Source organism: Triticum urartu, chromosome 6 (genome assembly GCF_003073215.2).
Source record: "Triticum urartu cultivar G1812 chromosome 6, Tu2.1, whole genome shotgun sequence".
In the NCBI taxonomy this organism is placed as follows: Eukaryota; Viridiplantae; Streptophyta; class Magnoliopsida; order Poales; family Poaceae; genus Triticum; species Triticum urartu.
In genome coordinates, this window is record NC_053027.1 from 17,333,768 (window position 1) to 17,350,006 (window position 16,239).

Below are 16,239 nucleotides of genomic sequence, written 5' to 3' on the forward strand. Positions count from 1 at the left end.
GTGGAAATACAGAAAAAGTTCATGAATTTTTTTAGAAATGTTCATTTAATATGGAAAATATTCTCGGATTCAAAATTTGTTCATCTATTCAAAAAATGTACGTTGAGTTTAAATTTTCTTCATCAAAATTCAAAAGGTGTTCATCAGAAATTACAGTTTGTTCATCAAAATCCAAAACAAATTTATAAATTGTGAACATTTAAAAAAAATAACAATTGTTTTGCATTTAGTGAACATTTTTAGAAATTCTCAACTTTTTAAAATTTCCAAACTGAGCCACGCCCCACAGCTGGGCCTGCGCAAGGTCACCCCTGGGAGCGAGGGGCTGCGCGCAGGTTACTGGAGGTCCCAATATTTTGATAGGCGTCAAGCCATGTCCCAATTCACCGCCAAATCCTATTTGGCGCCTGTGGCGCCCGATACAGTTATTTGCACAAACAGGCGCTAAAACAGAAAAGAAAACCAAAAATAAAAAAGAAACGAAAAAAAGGAGCCACGCCCCACAGCTGGGCCTGCGCAAGGTCACCCCTGGGAGCGAGGGGCTGCGCGCAGGTTACTGGAGGTCCCAATATTTTGATAGGCGTCAAGCCATGTCCCAATTCACCGCCAAATCCTATTTGGCGCCTGTGGCGCCCGATACAGTTATTTGCACAAACAGGCGCATACCCCGCTCCCTTCCTTCCCTACTAACGGGACGGCCCATCTCCCCCTTTCGTTAGAATCGAACCTGCGACCATCAGCATCGAGGGAGGATGCGATAACCCCTGCACCACATCTCCCACTTTTGACCAGTTACATCTTTTCTTTCCTTTCTTCTTCTGTCTTTCCTTTTTCCCTTTTTCCAATTTTTCTTTTTCAAATTCGAGATTTTTTCTTTTTCTTCATATTTTTTCTGCAAAATGGATGAATATTTTTTGTCAAATTCAATGAAACTTTCCATATTCGATGATTTCTTTGTTGAATTTGATGAACTTTTTTCAAATTCAATGAACCTTTTTCAATTTCGATGAACCTTTTTGAATTTGATGAACATTTTTTTTACTTTGATGAACTTTTTTTCGAATTCAATGAACTTTTTTCAAATTTGATGAACTTTTTTTAATTCAATTAATCTTTTTCAATTCGATAACCCTTTTTCAAATTCGATGAACACTTTTCAAATTCGATTAACTTTTTTTGAATTTGATGACTTTTTTCAAATTCGATGAACAGTTTTTAAATCTGATGAATGTTTTTTCGAATTTGATGAACTTTTTTCAAATTCAGTAAACTTTTTTTAAAATTGGATGAACAGTTTTAAAATTCGATGAACCTTTTTCGAATTTCATGAACATTTTTCAAATTTGACGAACCTTTTTCGAATTTGATGACCAATTTTCAAATTCGATTAAATTTTTTTCTAAGAACAAGAGTAGACACTGTAGCAAACTGGTTGTTTCTTTTAACAAAATCAGTGTATACTATAGCAATTTTTTAAAACAGAAAAAAGAAAGAAACAAGCGAGCGGCGGGGGCTAGCGAGCGGGCGATGCTGGGCCAGGGCCAGGCCCAGGCAAGGAATGCAGCGGGCGCTGGTTCGCTAATGGGCGCTGAAGGCGCCAAGGAGGAGCTCTCCACTTCACCACGCCTTTTTTACCAACGAATGGAGAACAACTAAAATATTTATATTTTTAAAATCGAAGAATCAATCTCAACAGACTGCCACGTAGAGTTATTGTCAGTGGAAGACGTCGCAGTTGAAAAATTCGCTGTATTTTCTCTTATTTTTTGCAGGCTGGCAGTATACTTCTGTCAGGTTATATAAGTACCTAACGCTTATTTTTTTGCCGCTCCAAGTACTTGACAGAAGCTCAGTCTCAAAAGCATTTTATTAAGTATGTCTTTAACAAATAGAATTGACCATGTTGTTTCACCAACAAATGTAGAACTGGAAGACCGGAGTTTGGTACAGCGAGAAATAACCTGAGCAGGCTACTGTTGAGTTGGTTATTCAGAAATAAAATGAAAGAATTCTTGTGGAAATATTCAGAGGTAGAATAAAAATGATATGTAGTTTGGAACACCGCATTAGATCTAGGTAACAATCACATATATGAATCACAAACAACACTCAAGCATGCTACTATATGTTCTTCTGTGCGAAAGCTTAATTAATTGTACAGAATTAGCTCACACAGAAAGCAAGATAACAACAACAAAGTACAACTGTATCGCGTGCAACAACCCAAAGGAGTACAAAAGATTTCTGAGTGGTTTGATCCCACATCTCATTCTCCTACAAAAGTAGCTCACAAAAAAAATGGCAGCAAAGGAAATATAATCTGACATCTCATTTCCCTGAGACAGTTGATCTTGTAACTTACAAGGAAACAAACAATTTATTAGTAAAATATAATCTGACATCTCATTCCCCTGAGACATTTGGACAAACATGTGATGGATAACCTTACTCTCCAGATGGCAACCTCCTAGGAAATTCGATCTCTGACGGGAAGCAAGCTACCTCAACCCTGCGAGTATTTAATATTGCCAACATATGTAAGATTGCTTGGCAAGGACTAACTAATGTTCTGCAAAAATAATATAATCATCTTCTTAAAAAGGCACTGTACACAGCATAGATTGAAGGAACTCATGACAGCAAATTTTAACTACACATAAGTACTAGTGTAGTCAAACACCAATCATTTTCCCAGGAATATTGAAAAAACAAAGGCAAGAACCATCAGCTTTGGAAATGAAATTGTTGAAACTAAATTTAAAAAGAAAAGATAAAGGCATATAGCTATCCGCAAGCAGAATATGAATAAACAGTACAGTCAAGAAAAGGGAAATAAATCATTGGCCTTAGAATGAGAACTTGGTGAACTCTGGTATGAATTTGTAGGTCTCTTTGCGTTGTTTTCTTAGCACAATCTGAGCACAGGAAATTATCTAACTTTTTGGCCTACTCAATGATCATTCCCATACTTGGTGAACTCTGGATGGAACCTGCACATGTTCAAAGGTATAAACTAAATAAACATGTGAATAAAGAAGGTCAACAGTAGCAGAAATACTGAGAAGATGAAAAGAGGGAACGACTCGCTAATTTTACCAACAGTTACCATCTTATTAACTTAGTAATCTTCAGAAATGTAAAACATTCTTTTGTGAAAAAACAATAAGCATGCAATGAAGGGAAACATATTACCAATTGAAAGATTTTATCAGCAAGCAAAAGTCTCATTTAAATTTTGAAGCAATCAGACAAACTCTGTGAATATATATTAAAGTTTAAAGCAGTATTTGTTGGGTTGTTAGTGCTTGGAACCTCATTATTAGATCTCTGAAAGAACTTGGAAAATAATGTATCCAATAAGCAAAAATATCATATTTGCGCTTTACCAGCAGTCGTTTTCGATATAGAAAATTAAGCGCCTCTAGAAGATTTTGTAAAAAATATCTATCCACTGGCCAATGCACTTTGGGATTACAGGGAGCCCATTAGTATCTTATGATCTTACTACCTACAACAAAATACAACAATCCGTAAGAAATTGCAATCAGCATGAAACTGAACCTCAAATATGATACAACAAAATGTAGCAGAGGTGGCTGCAAACACATAACTAGTGGTGTTTTCTTTGACATGGCCTCTCCTCAATGTAAATCTGACCGTGGAAACTTCTCGTGCCTCGCCAGCGATGGTTGTCTGCAGCTTCTACCAGTGAATCTCAGGTCTGCAGCAGGGTAATTTATTAGACCAAATCTCATAGAAGAAAACCAATAATTCATTTATAGATCCCGCTGACTAGATCTCATTGATCAATATGAAAAATATAGGGAAGTAAATTAGGAACACATTATAACAATCTATATACTATAACATGAAGAATCATAGATAGGGGGAGCAAGAAGGCTGCATTTCTTCCAAAAGTAGTAGTACAAAACAAAAGAGACGTTATGAAGGTGAGTTTTACCTTTAATTGATTCGAACCATGCTACAGGAACGAAGGTCAGATGAACTTCTACTGCCGCCCTTCACCTCCGGAACGCTCACCGCTGCTTCCGCTCCCCATTCCAGAAACTGCAAGGAGAGAGAGAGAGAGAGAGAGAGATAGAGGGCAACGAGGCAAAGAGGAGTGGAGTCGGCCGCGGGGCTCATGACCAGACAGGGGCTGCTTCATCCCGATTTTTTTCTAGCTACAGTGGCCGCGGGCCGACTTCAATAAATAATTTCACGAGAGCAACGAGGCTACTAGTGACCCTCTCATACTGTAGGAGTTAAATTTCTTTCCTTACTTTTCCCAATAACACCAATCACCCATGTATTGTCCTCCACGACCCATCCCACCATGTCTTCCCATACTAATGTTATAGATCCTAGGCCGTCGTCACCTGCAGTTTCAGAAGGTCGCGCCTCATTACCATGTACAAAAGGTCAGCACCTCACCGCCATCTCCGGGAGGCCAGCGCCCCGCAGCTCCAGGAGGCGCAATATTTGAGACATCCGCTGTTGCGGGTCATGGTCTCCGCACCTTTTGCTACATACAGGACCTCATCGCCGGACTTCACCACGGAACCTTAGCCCCGGCAACCCGTTCCACCGACTGGCTTCTCTAGGGCACCGTGCGTGCCCTATACACTGCTCTTCCATGCTCTGCTGCTCTCTAAGACTGTTCTGTAAAAGAAAAGAGTAGAACAAAGAAACAGGTACAATGACTTCATTGGACATAGTATCTTGTTGTCCGGTGATTTCTTAGGGTGTTACCTACACTGACCCTACCTCATACATGTGTCGTTTGCTGGTGCAGTGTTCCTCCACCTATGAGGTTGCTCCCCCCAATTGTTTTTACAGGCAGTGGTGGTGGCTCCATAGTGACAACTCGCGCGACCTTTATAGATGGTGATGGTCGCTCTACACAGACTCCCCTCATGGCTTTCATCGATAGTGTTGGTGCACATCACTCCCACGCGGTTGGTGTTTGTGTGCCTACGACGTTGTCTCCTCTATCGACTTCTACCACCGGTATTTGTCGTGCTACACCGCTACCTCTTTGGGGCTCACATAGGTGGTGGTGGCGGCCACTCCTCTTTTGGTGATTCTACGTCGACCACTTCAGCGGTATCCTTCACCGCGCAGGAGCTTGGACAACTTCGACACCTACTTATTGCTTCTGGTTTTTCATCGCCCGGTGCTTTTGTACAGTTGGGTATATTTCCATGGATCCTTTGATTGGAGCGTATTTTCATATAACTCATGATTCTTCCAGTTTGTCTCTATTCAAACCTCTAGCTTCTCATGTTCATGTTCTTACTGTTGATGGTACTTCCCTCCCATTGAATAGTTGAGACACTTTGTCGTGTCATGTTCTTTCTTTTGCTCACCTTCCTTGACTTACCATGTAACTCATTTTAGGTGGTTAGATTGTTGACTGGTTGTAGATTAGGACCGTTACACGGGTGCTCTACTTGGTGCCAATCTCTTCGCCTTTGTTACCTCAACTACCAGCTCTCTATCACATCATTGTCTTGGTCACTTCTGTCTCTCGTCCCTCATCCTTTGGTTCAACGTGGATATGTCTCCGGCATTGGGTCTTTAGACTGCCAGGTTGTCGGCTTCGTAAACAGTTCCGTTATTGCATCCTCATAGCAAGAAGGTTTCTCAACACCCATCCGATCTTGTTCACTCTGATGTTTGGGATCCAACTCCATTTGCCTCGAAAAGAGGCCATTCTTTACTATAATATCTTTATAGATGATTCCTCTGTAAGTTTGCCGCCATGACTGCCGATGATTTTGTCTTCCCTGCCATGCCACCATGCTTGACCCAATTTTCCACTCCTATTTGTCTTCCATGTAGATTCTGCTCATAACTGTACCTCTCATTTGTTGCGTGGATTCCTTGTTGAGCAGGACACACTTGCTCTCCTTGTGCTCATGCTCAGAATGATGTTGACGAGCACAAGCATCATCACTTTCTTGAGGCAGCTCGTGAATTGATGATCGTCGTGGCTCTTCCGCCTCACTTTTGGGTTGAGGTTGTTCCTACTTCCACCTATCTCATCAACATTCAACCTGACATTTCTACCGAGCATCATTTTGGTTGTTCTCATGACTCAGTGCTTTGTTTGTTTGGTTGTCGTTGCTATGTTTTGCCACCCTCCCCTCCCCTCTCCCCCCCCCCCGAACGCACCAAACTGACTGTTCAGTCAGTTGAATGTCTTCACAATGACGAGCACAATGGCTATCAATGTTGGGATTCTGTCGGTCGTCAAATACGCATTTCTCGGGATGTGACTTTTGATGAGTCTCGTCCTTCTCTATCCACACCCATCCTCCCATTGAGGATATTCCTTTCCTCACTTTTCCCGATACAACTATCACTCATGTGTTGCCCTCGTCCACCCATCCCATCATGTCTTCCCATACTACTCTTGTAGACACCATGCCATCATCACATGTGGCTTCCGCACCTCATTTGTTACCTTAGGCAACCTCACCACGCTCATCCCATGTGGCTTCTCAAGTGATTCCCCCTCGTCCTCTTATATTTACCACATTGGTCATCCACTTGTTGTGGATTCTTCTAATGCACCATTTCCCTTGACAACCATGCCTCCTATTGGCCATGCATCACCTCCCGCTCAGCCTACTATGGTTTCTGCATTCGCCCGCTTCCCCCTATTGTATACTATGATTATTCTGGCGTCATTCTTCTCGAGATGAATGCTCATGATAGTGCTGTTCACCTCGAACTGCAATATGCAATGGCATAAGAGATTGCTGCTCGTGAGTGCATCAACACATGGGATCTCATTTCCCTTCCTCCTCATGCTCGTCTGTCACTTGTAAGTGGGTCTACAATGTTAAGACTGGTGGTTCTCCTAATTGTTACATAGCTCGTCGTGTGGCCCGTGGTTTTCAACAAAAATATGGCCATGACTATGATGGCAGAGTGCCATGCCATGCTATGGCATGACTACGATGGCACCTCACTCCACAACAACCATGCCATGCCATCGTCCACTGTCATGGCCAACACACAGGCATATGCCCTCTTCCTGTCTTCCTCGCTTCCTTATCGCCATCCCTTCTTCGCTCGGCTCTAGGTCCAAAGACTGACGGCAATGACAGTCCGCTCTCGACAGTGTTTTCACCCTTCCCCCACACCTGCCGCGTACTCTTTCCATTGCCTGCCAGTCCGGCAAGGCATCCTTCACATGTTTGCAAGTTGCTTTGTGTGCTGCCTTGTTCCTACATCCTGTGCTCCCATGCAGGTTGCCCAAATAGCCACAAGCTCAGGCACCACCACTGGCGGAGCAAGAGCACGAGCAGTCGGCACCGTCTCCGTCTTACGCGAGGACGCATAGCGCCCAAGAGCACGACGCTACCTGTCGCCAAGGCCAGGGACGACCAACAAGGGAACATGGAATGCGGAACCAAGTCCGTGACACACAACCCACAAACAAGGGAAGAACGCTAAGTCGGATCGGCTAGAAATGGAGAGTGCATGAGAGTTACGGGGATTCAATGAAAACGCTGTCAAGAGCGACACGCCCTTGCCATCCTGTCTTTTCTTCACATGAACTTGCAAATAGGGAGGTATGAGGAAGCAATGAAAATGATGTCAGAAGCAGCACGCCCTCGTCATCCTCTTTCTTTTTCACTTGAACTTGCAAATAGGAACCCTGAGCTGAGATGCTCATCCCAGTTTTCCCTCGTGGTATTCTATAAGACTTGTCACTTTCTTTCCCCTGGCACCAAGGGCAAGTCCTTGACTAACGCGAGGTTGCCTGCAATCATAACATCTTGCGAGGTGGCTTCGTACCAAAGTCATAACCAGGAAGGGTCAAAATCATCTTTCTCCTTACACATCGGGTTTGTTCAAGCTCGATTTTCTTTCCATGACCACCTTGGCACCTACTAGCCCAACTACCTCAGGCCAAAATACCAAAATAGGAGTAAGGCTTCTTGTTATTAGAAATGTCCAAGAATTAGCATATAAGTGTGTTGCCATGAGGTTGAGCACTGAACTCATTTGTAGGCTGGAAGCACATCTTTCCATGGATACTTGATATTGGAGAGTCTTTTCATATGACTCATGCTTCTTCCAGTTTGTCCTCCATTCAAACCTTTAAACTCTCATATTCATGTTCTTATTGTTGATGGCACTATCAGCACTTCATTGTCATGTTCCTTGACTTACCATGTAGCTCATTTCATGTGTAAGATTGTTGACTCAGGGGTAGTCATCCTCATCTTTGGCTCTTGTTTAGATTAGATCGTCACACGTGTGCTCTACTTTGTGTTGGCCCTCGGTGCAGTGACTCCCAGCTCCTCCAGGAGCTTGAATGGCTTCACATGCCTTGCTGCTGCCACCGCTACTCTCTTCACCTATGTTTCCTCGGCTGTCGGCTCTATGTGGCATCATTGTGGGTCACTTGTATGGCTCTCATCCCTCGTCCTTAGTTCGAGGTGGTTTTCTTGGATCTGTCTCAGGTGTTGTGTCTTTAAACTATCGGGTTTGTCAGCTTGGTAAACAGGTTCGGTTACTTTATACTCATAGCGAGGCGGTGTCTCAACATCCTTTCAATCTTGTTCACTCTGATGTTTGGGGTCCAGCTTCCTTCGCCTCGAATGGAGGCCATCGCTACTATATTATGTTTATAGATGATTACTCTCGACACACATGGATATATTTCGTATCTTCTTGTAGTGAGATCTTAGCGGTGAGAAGTTTAACACCATGGTTCATACCCAGTTTTCCACTCCCATCAGTGTCTTCCGTGCAGATTCTGCTCGTGAGTATCTCTCATTTGTTGTGGGATTCCTCGCTGAGCAGGGCGCACTTGGTCAGTTCTCTTCTCCTAGTGCTCATGCTCAAAATGGTGTTGATGAGCGCAACCATCGTCACTTTCTTGAGGTAGCTCGTGCGTCGATGATCGCTGCCTCTCTTCCACCTCACTTTTGGGTTGAGATTGTTCCTACTTCCACCCATCTCATCAATATTCACCCTTCCTCTGCTCCACAGGGTGACATTTCTCTCGAGCGTCTTTTTAGTTGTTCTTGTGACTACTCAACGCTTCATTTGTTTGGTTGCGGTTGCTACCTTTTCTTCGTCTGTTTCCTTGGCGACCGACTCTCTGTGGCATCATCGTCGGTCAATTGTATGGCTCTCGTCCCTCACCTCTCAACGTGATTTTCTTGTATCTATCTCGGGTGTTGTCTTTAAACTGTCAAGTTTGTCGGCTTGGTAAACATGATTACTTCATCCTCATTCTGAGACGATCTCTCAACGTCCTTTTGATCTTGTTCTCTCAAGCATCTTTTTGGTCATTCTCATGGCTACTCAACGCTTCTTTTGTTTGGTTGCGGTTGCTACCTTTTCTTTTTGCGCCCCTCCCCCCCCCCCCCCCCCCCCCCCTTGAACGCACCAAACTGGTTGCTCAGTCTATTGAATATAACTTGTTAGGATCCTTCTCATGGGATGCTCATTTCTCAGGATGTGGCTTTTGATGAGTCTCATCCTTTCAATCCATGTCCATCCTCCCATTGACGATATTTCTTTCCTCACTTTTGCAGATACACCTATCACCCACGCATTGTCCTTATCCACCCATCCCACCGTGTCTTCCCGTACTAATATTCTAGACTCCATACCAGTGTCACATGTGGCTTCCTTGCCTCGTTCATTACCTGAGGCTACCTCAAACCTCGCTCGTCCTGTGAGGCTTCTCCGGTAATTCCCCCTCATCCTCTTCTTACCACATTGGTCGTCCACGTGTTGTGGATTCCTCTAATTCGCCATCTCCCTCAACTACAAAACCTCCTTCTATTGGTAACGCACTGCCTCCAACTCGACCTACTATGGCTTCTGTGCTCGCCCGCTTTCCTCTATTGAACGCTATGGTTATTCTGGCACCACTCTTCTTGACACGACTTCTTACTTTGACGCTGTCAAAAATGCCTTTCTTAATTGAATGACGTGACATAAAATGAGTGTCCAAAGCACCCGCACCGGCCCTCCATGTAGTATGAATAATTTGTATATTTGGAATTTCATCATCATGGAAACAAGGCCACACAACAACTAAACTAGCAGGAGTAGGAAGGCATCCTTGAATATAAAACAATACCAACATGAGTTGAGGATGCAAGTGCATATCATGGATGGTACACAGACCACATATATGCAGTCAGAATATCATGGAGGCAGGCAGGGAATAAATAAAGTGGTGATACTACATCCTGAAACGAACAAGACTGCTCCATGTGTGTAGTTGTTGTTGAGTGCTGCCTAGTTGTTGAGTGCGAAGAAGAAGAAGTGTTTCAGACTTTGAGTGGGATGGGAATCAACATGGACATGAGCTATATATATTCTATCAATTCCTGCTCAAAGACATATATATTCAACAAGTTTCTATCAGGCAGGCTAGTGGCAGCAAGGCAGAGAAACAAACAAACAAACAAACAGTAGCACCATCGTTATGCAAGGGCGTACTGTAGCAGCCTAACCAGATATAGCCATGGCACGATGGCCACACTGAGCTCAGAGCAACCACTGGAGGTGAGGAGAGGAACTCACCGTAGCTGTTTCTGTAGCCGCGGCCACCATCTCACGGAAGCAACGCCAAGGTGCCTGGCGCGATGAACCCCTTATCGTCTGCATCGGTGATGGTGTTATACCGAATCGAATCCTGCTGCACAAGAAGGGCAAGAGAAATAACAAATAATCTTGAGGTCAAATCGAAAAACAAAACAAGAAGTGATGAACTTGAGCTTGAAGAAAACATGGGTGACCTAGTTCCGCACACGCACACACGCACACACACAGGGCTAGAGATGAACACAGACTACCTACATCGAAAGAGAATTGCTAATAATCTGAGAGATGCAGTGTATTCAATTATTCATTTATAGAAGCAAGCTCAAACTGGGCTTGTAGTCAGTGGCGCACCTGCATGTAGAAGATACTATGGGCATGGCGGCCAGAGTTGTGGATGTGGAACTAGTTGTCGCCATGGCCTGGCACAAGTGGCCGAGGAGTCGTTACAACAATATTGAAAAAAAACAGTATGGGGCACGCTATTAACAACTAAAGTCAGAAGAAAGTTTGTTTGTTGAATCTAATGATATCTTCATTTTTCTTGTAGGGTATGGAATTTGCGACTACTTTTGACTAAACATTTCATAACTTGACGGGCAAAGCATTAATGACCCATCGGCGAACAGGAAAATATAGCTCCATATATTCATTATTCACCTTCAGGATCAGCAAAGTTTCGAGATGTTTTCTCCAAATAATCACAACAAAATCAAACCCGCGAACACCAATAGATCTAAATCATCTCTATTCTCAAGCAATGCTGCAAAGGTCTCTAATTTTTCTCTCCCAAGTAACCACCGAATAGATAGAAACCCACAAGACGTAGAGTTTCCAATTCACCTCTCAAACACATTACTATTATAACTAGGAAACTCCCCTGTGTTGCAACGGGGGCATAAATATTCTAGCGGTGCAACATTGACTGTGTCAAACATATATCTTTGGGAGGATCAACATGCACATCAGATGACTAATTTTAAAGAAACGAACCAGCCTTTTTGTAATTTTAGTACAAACAAGGTAAATTTCAGTACAACACAAACAGGGTACATTCAAGTCCAAGAAGTCCAAGTATCTTGACAAAATTTCAGTAGTAGTCAAATTTCAGTGCAAGGGGATGTTTCAATAGCTCCAGAAAAGTTCGGTACAGGTGAAAAATTCAATATCCTCAGAGAAGTGCTTGCATGAATACGAACCAAAAATAGTCCTAGATCAGGAAAGGTACATCATGTTATAATCCACATTAAAGGTTATATGTCATGAACTCATGATTCCACGGTCATACAAGAAAGTAAACAAACCATTTCTTTGTCACCATTTGTAAAACTGTTTAGAAACTATTCCTAGCCAGGAACAAAGTATGCCTAGCAAGCCAGGAGCAAAAACATTTATTATGCAGACAAATGAAATTCAGAGAACGTCAAAGAATCTAGCTTAGAGTACAGCAGCAAAGACTTGTGTCAGATGCCTCCAACACAAGGCGAACATTCTGTATAACTCAAGAAATTTACCTTTCTGGCTTCATCTCTTTGTCCAAATAAAATCTGCAATTCCTTTCTTTCAAAATCTACCAGATTGCAGAAGAGGCAAGATCAATCTTCTTATATGCAATAATCTCAAACTAATAAGTTCTTGCTCAAGACATAAAAATCTTGCCAATAAAGCATGCGGCATCAGTATAATTCTCCAGGAGCTGATAAAAGGAGAAGCATACACATAGAAAATAATTTATCTATTTGTGTGGGGCACTGTGGTATAATTATTCAGGAACTGATAGCAGGAGAAGCATACTTGGAGAAATTAATTTATCTATTTGTGTGGAGCATGCTAAAACATACAGGATAGGCAGGTTCTTGTGGATACCATGATATGAAAAGGCAGTCAGAGAGTTTTTAATATTCCATGGCAAGGCAATGATTTATGATGTACTCTCTTGGTCTCCTCTCCCCACGGATATATGCTACTGTGACAACAAGCATTGCATAAAACAGCTCTGCCTAGTGCATACACAGTCGGTGTCTAATTGCTTCTCTCATATTCTTCAATTACACAAGACAGCAAATCGAAAAGATCACTTTAACATAGTCTAGCTACACATATTTGAAGTAGAACGTATAGAACAATGACAAATGATGGTGTGCACAACAGAAGACCAAATTACCTGTATTAGATCAAACAGAGCACGGCGAACACTGGCTTCTTTCTCTGGCCAGAGTAATTATTTTGGGACTGGTACTGCTTAATTTGGATGCAGCGTATGCAGATATTATGTTGGCAGTGAGACAAATATGCAGTTCAGAAGAGCAAGGTAAATTCTGAAGTTCAGTGCCCTGTTCAGAACAGAAAGACAAATCAAATCTGCTTAATTTGGATGTTCCTCCTTTCCAAATCTGCAATTTCTTTCTTTCAAATCTACCAGACTGCTTAATTAATTTACAAACAAAGACACTTCCGGATGTCTCAAAAGCTTACAGATTTATGGGGAAGAATGCACCTGGCAGGTTGTTGGCAATGCCGTTGATGTGCCACTGCGAAGAAAGGAGGCGGGGAAACAAAACCCTAGAAAACATGTTGCTTGTGCCGCTTGTCGTGGAAGAGATGTGAAGCTCAAGGTGCGGCCTGTGCCGCTGCCGTCGAAGAGACGGGGGCTCACCGGCTGAGGAACAGAGCCCCTGAGCGAGCGTTCGACGAGGAAAGGGGCCTGCGCCATTGGTGGCCGTGGAAGAGGAGCGACGAATCCACTGGAGGGGCCACAGATCAGGCCTATTGCCGTCGATCTCTACCCGTGGCAGCGTTGTCGATCCTTTGAAGCCGCCATCGGCCATGGACACCCGGCCAGATCAACCGCCTAGGCGCGTCGAGCTCTGTCGCAGCCACGCGCCGAAGATCACCGACGCGCCCGTTGTTGCTGGAATCCAAAATTCCCCGCCCGCAGATTGAGGTGGAGTAAAAGCCTGAGCGGAGGCGGGACGGCGGGAGCAGCGGCGTTCATCTCTACTCGCTCGCCAGCCGCCGGAGGAGTTGCTAGGGCGGCCGAAGGGGGAGCGGCGCCGCGGCGGTGGATTCGATTTGGGATAGGTTTCGTTGCACGTTTCGGCGTAGCGTGGGTTGACTCCTGGGCCGTCGGCGACTCTTGGGCCGTCGTTTCTCCGGTTGGGGCCCGCAAGTGCGGGGGCTTAAAAGTAAGGTGTGCGCGTGTTTTTCCATCTTAAAGAATACTAGCAAATCATAATTATTTTTTGTCATCTTCAACAACATAATCATATATTCATAGTAATAGGGATTAGAATTCCACCTTCAGAGAATATTAATGTCTAAAATATTGTATTATACAATGAAGATTGTCAATAGGAGTAACAACATGTCTACACAAAATAAAATAAATATTTATAATGCTTTTACGTTAAAAATGGTGCCTTCACAAAATATACAAATGTTAATAGGAAAGGTTATATCATCCACTCTTTTTCAGTAATATTTATTTCTAAAACATGATATATGAAGTTTATTTGATGAAAATGTTCACTCATATATAGAATAATGCTAAATTACTATATGGCATTACAATTTTATATTAGAAAAAATATAAGCCAATAAGGATGATGCCAAATTTTCTTCATACAAATCAAATAATATGTGTCGTTATTAAACTATCTAAAGTTCTGGCACATGCATCGAGCGGGTCACTTTGCTAGTAATTATATAATAGTGCAATTGTTGCACATATTGTATAGGATTTATGTACACACTTTTACACTTGCATAACATCCTAAGAATACTCATTAAAAAAACCTAATAATTAAAAAAAAAAAGTAAAAGGAAAAGCAAAAACGAATTAGAACAGAAAAAATGATAGACAACAAAATAAAAAAAAAGATAGGGGAAGGCTGGGTCGTCAGATGGGTTGATGGGCTTCGGCCTATTAAGGATTGACTGACCCAAAAGAGAGGTCAGTCAAATTCCCAGCCCAGATCAGACACGCCACAAATATAGAAAAAAGAAGTTCCTCAAAAATTAGAAAAAAGAAAGCACAAATCTTCAAGCAACAATCAATGTCGATATGCCGGCTTGTTAAGTGTGGAAAGTGCGACACCTCTCTACTCACATCAATATGCGTGTGGCTGCTTTTACTGGATGTCATATTTTATGTATGGAACTAAAATGTTGGTGCTCGACACCCATAGAATGGAGTTCTCCATTGCTGAAATCGCACTTGATGGTTTTGCTATGGCCATGGTGGAGGTTGGGGAAGGCGGGCCTGGGGTGTTCATGCTTCATTATGGGGGATCCAAGCTCAATTATAGCATTAGGCAAAACGATGGTGCGAGTTTGAGCCAGTGGCTAGAGGAGAAAACAATCTCATTGGGTTATGGGCGCTACATCGTAGGTTCAACGGAGAGGTACTTCCTCTTGTATCAGTTGCGAAGCCCGTTGCCCCGATCGAGGCGTTTTCATGCTGGACGTCCGAACATTTTAGCTCGAGAGACTGTGTGGTCAACGGTTGGGCCGCACATATAGTAACTTCCCACTGTCGCTATAGTATCAAGCGGTAAGCTTTCTATCACATCCAGGTAATATGATTTTTATGACATGCTTGTTGATTCCTGACAGTGCATTATTGGGATTGCAACTCTTCTTTAAGCGACTTGGTACTTACAGGGCCGGTCCTGAGTGGGGGGGGGGGGGGGGGGGGGGGGGGGGCCGCCCGGGGCCCCCGAGTAGGAAGGGCCCCCCGATTGATTGGTTGCCCTATATACGTGTGTAATTGCTTAGCCTATAATAGGTCGACTGATTCTCCTAAAGGAAACAAAAGTTAATTGATCAATTAGCACGCCGTGCAATCTTCTCAGCTTATACTCCTCCTCCCCGATTGGCAACAAATCGGCCATACCATAGATGGCGGCGCCCTGCCCACTCGTCTAATACATAGTAAGTTCGGCTGCCGGGCGTCATTAGTGGAAGAAGGTAATGCGGTTTCCAGATTCCCATCAATCTTCTCTTAACCGCAAATTTTCTCTTTCTTTATTCTTGTTAGATCATTCGTTTGTTTCGTGAAGATTATTCTCTCATACATATCTCTTTCTCACACTCCAATTTCTTGTATTGATTGGAATTAGAAAAGAGAAACTTGGACTTTTGTTCGTGACGTAGCAGCAGAATCTTGCGATTTCGAATTATCTAGCCATCCAGGTACCTTGTTCCATGCCTTTCTTAGCACCTTTATGTAATTAGCAGTATTCTTAATTTCTTGTATCATATGTTGTGTGTTGATTAGCAAGATTGCTATTCATTTAGCAAGATGCTATCTAGCAATAATCCATCTGATAATGGGGAAAAACATGCATATGAGTTGATCGAGTCCCACATGAGTTGTTGGCATTTTTTTAGAGCAGATACAAGTGCTCTACTGATTCCCTGCAAAAAACAGTATTTCTACTGCCAACTCCAAGGAGCGATTTTTTAAAAAAGTGCTAACTTTAGGTGTCAAAGACAACTAGTGAAAACTGTAGGAAGACAAAAAAAATTAGTAGGCATGAAAGTGCTACTAATTCACCTAACAATACAAATATATATAATGGTAGATTGACGAGATCGATCAACTTTTACTGTGAATGTTTCTGACCCTTGTTTTTTAATAGTCAAGAAGAC

General features: G+C 42.8%; 1 long non-coding RNA gene across 12 annotated transcripts; it reads right to left on the reverse strand.

Annotated features, from left to right (window-relative positions):
• Positions 1–2,066: 2,066 nt before the first annotated feature.
• On the reverse strand, positions 2,067–13,686 carry LOC125516183. 12 transcript variants are annotated; one of them, XR_007287276.1, is made up of 9 exons: positions 13,085–13,686; positions 12,752–12,920; positions 12,102–12,157; positions 10,942–11,009; positions 10,785–10,841; positions 10,570–10,681; positions 3,962–4,068; positions 3,387–3,721; positions 2,067–2,990 (listed from the first exon to the last, which is right to left on the reverse strand). It is a non-coding gene; the product is annotated as an uncharacterized LOC125516183 (long non-coding RNA). The 12 variants fall into 12 exon arrangements; XR_007287274.1 differs by lacking the exon at positions 10,785–10,841; XR_007287273.1 differs by lacking the exon at positions 10,785–10,841 and having other exon boundaries at positions 3,387–3,508; positions 3,612–3,721; positions 3,962–10,681; positions 13,085–13,685.
• Positions 13,687–16,239: the final 2,553 nt, after the last annotated feature.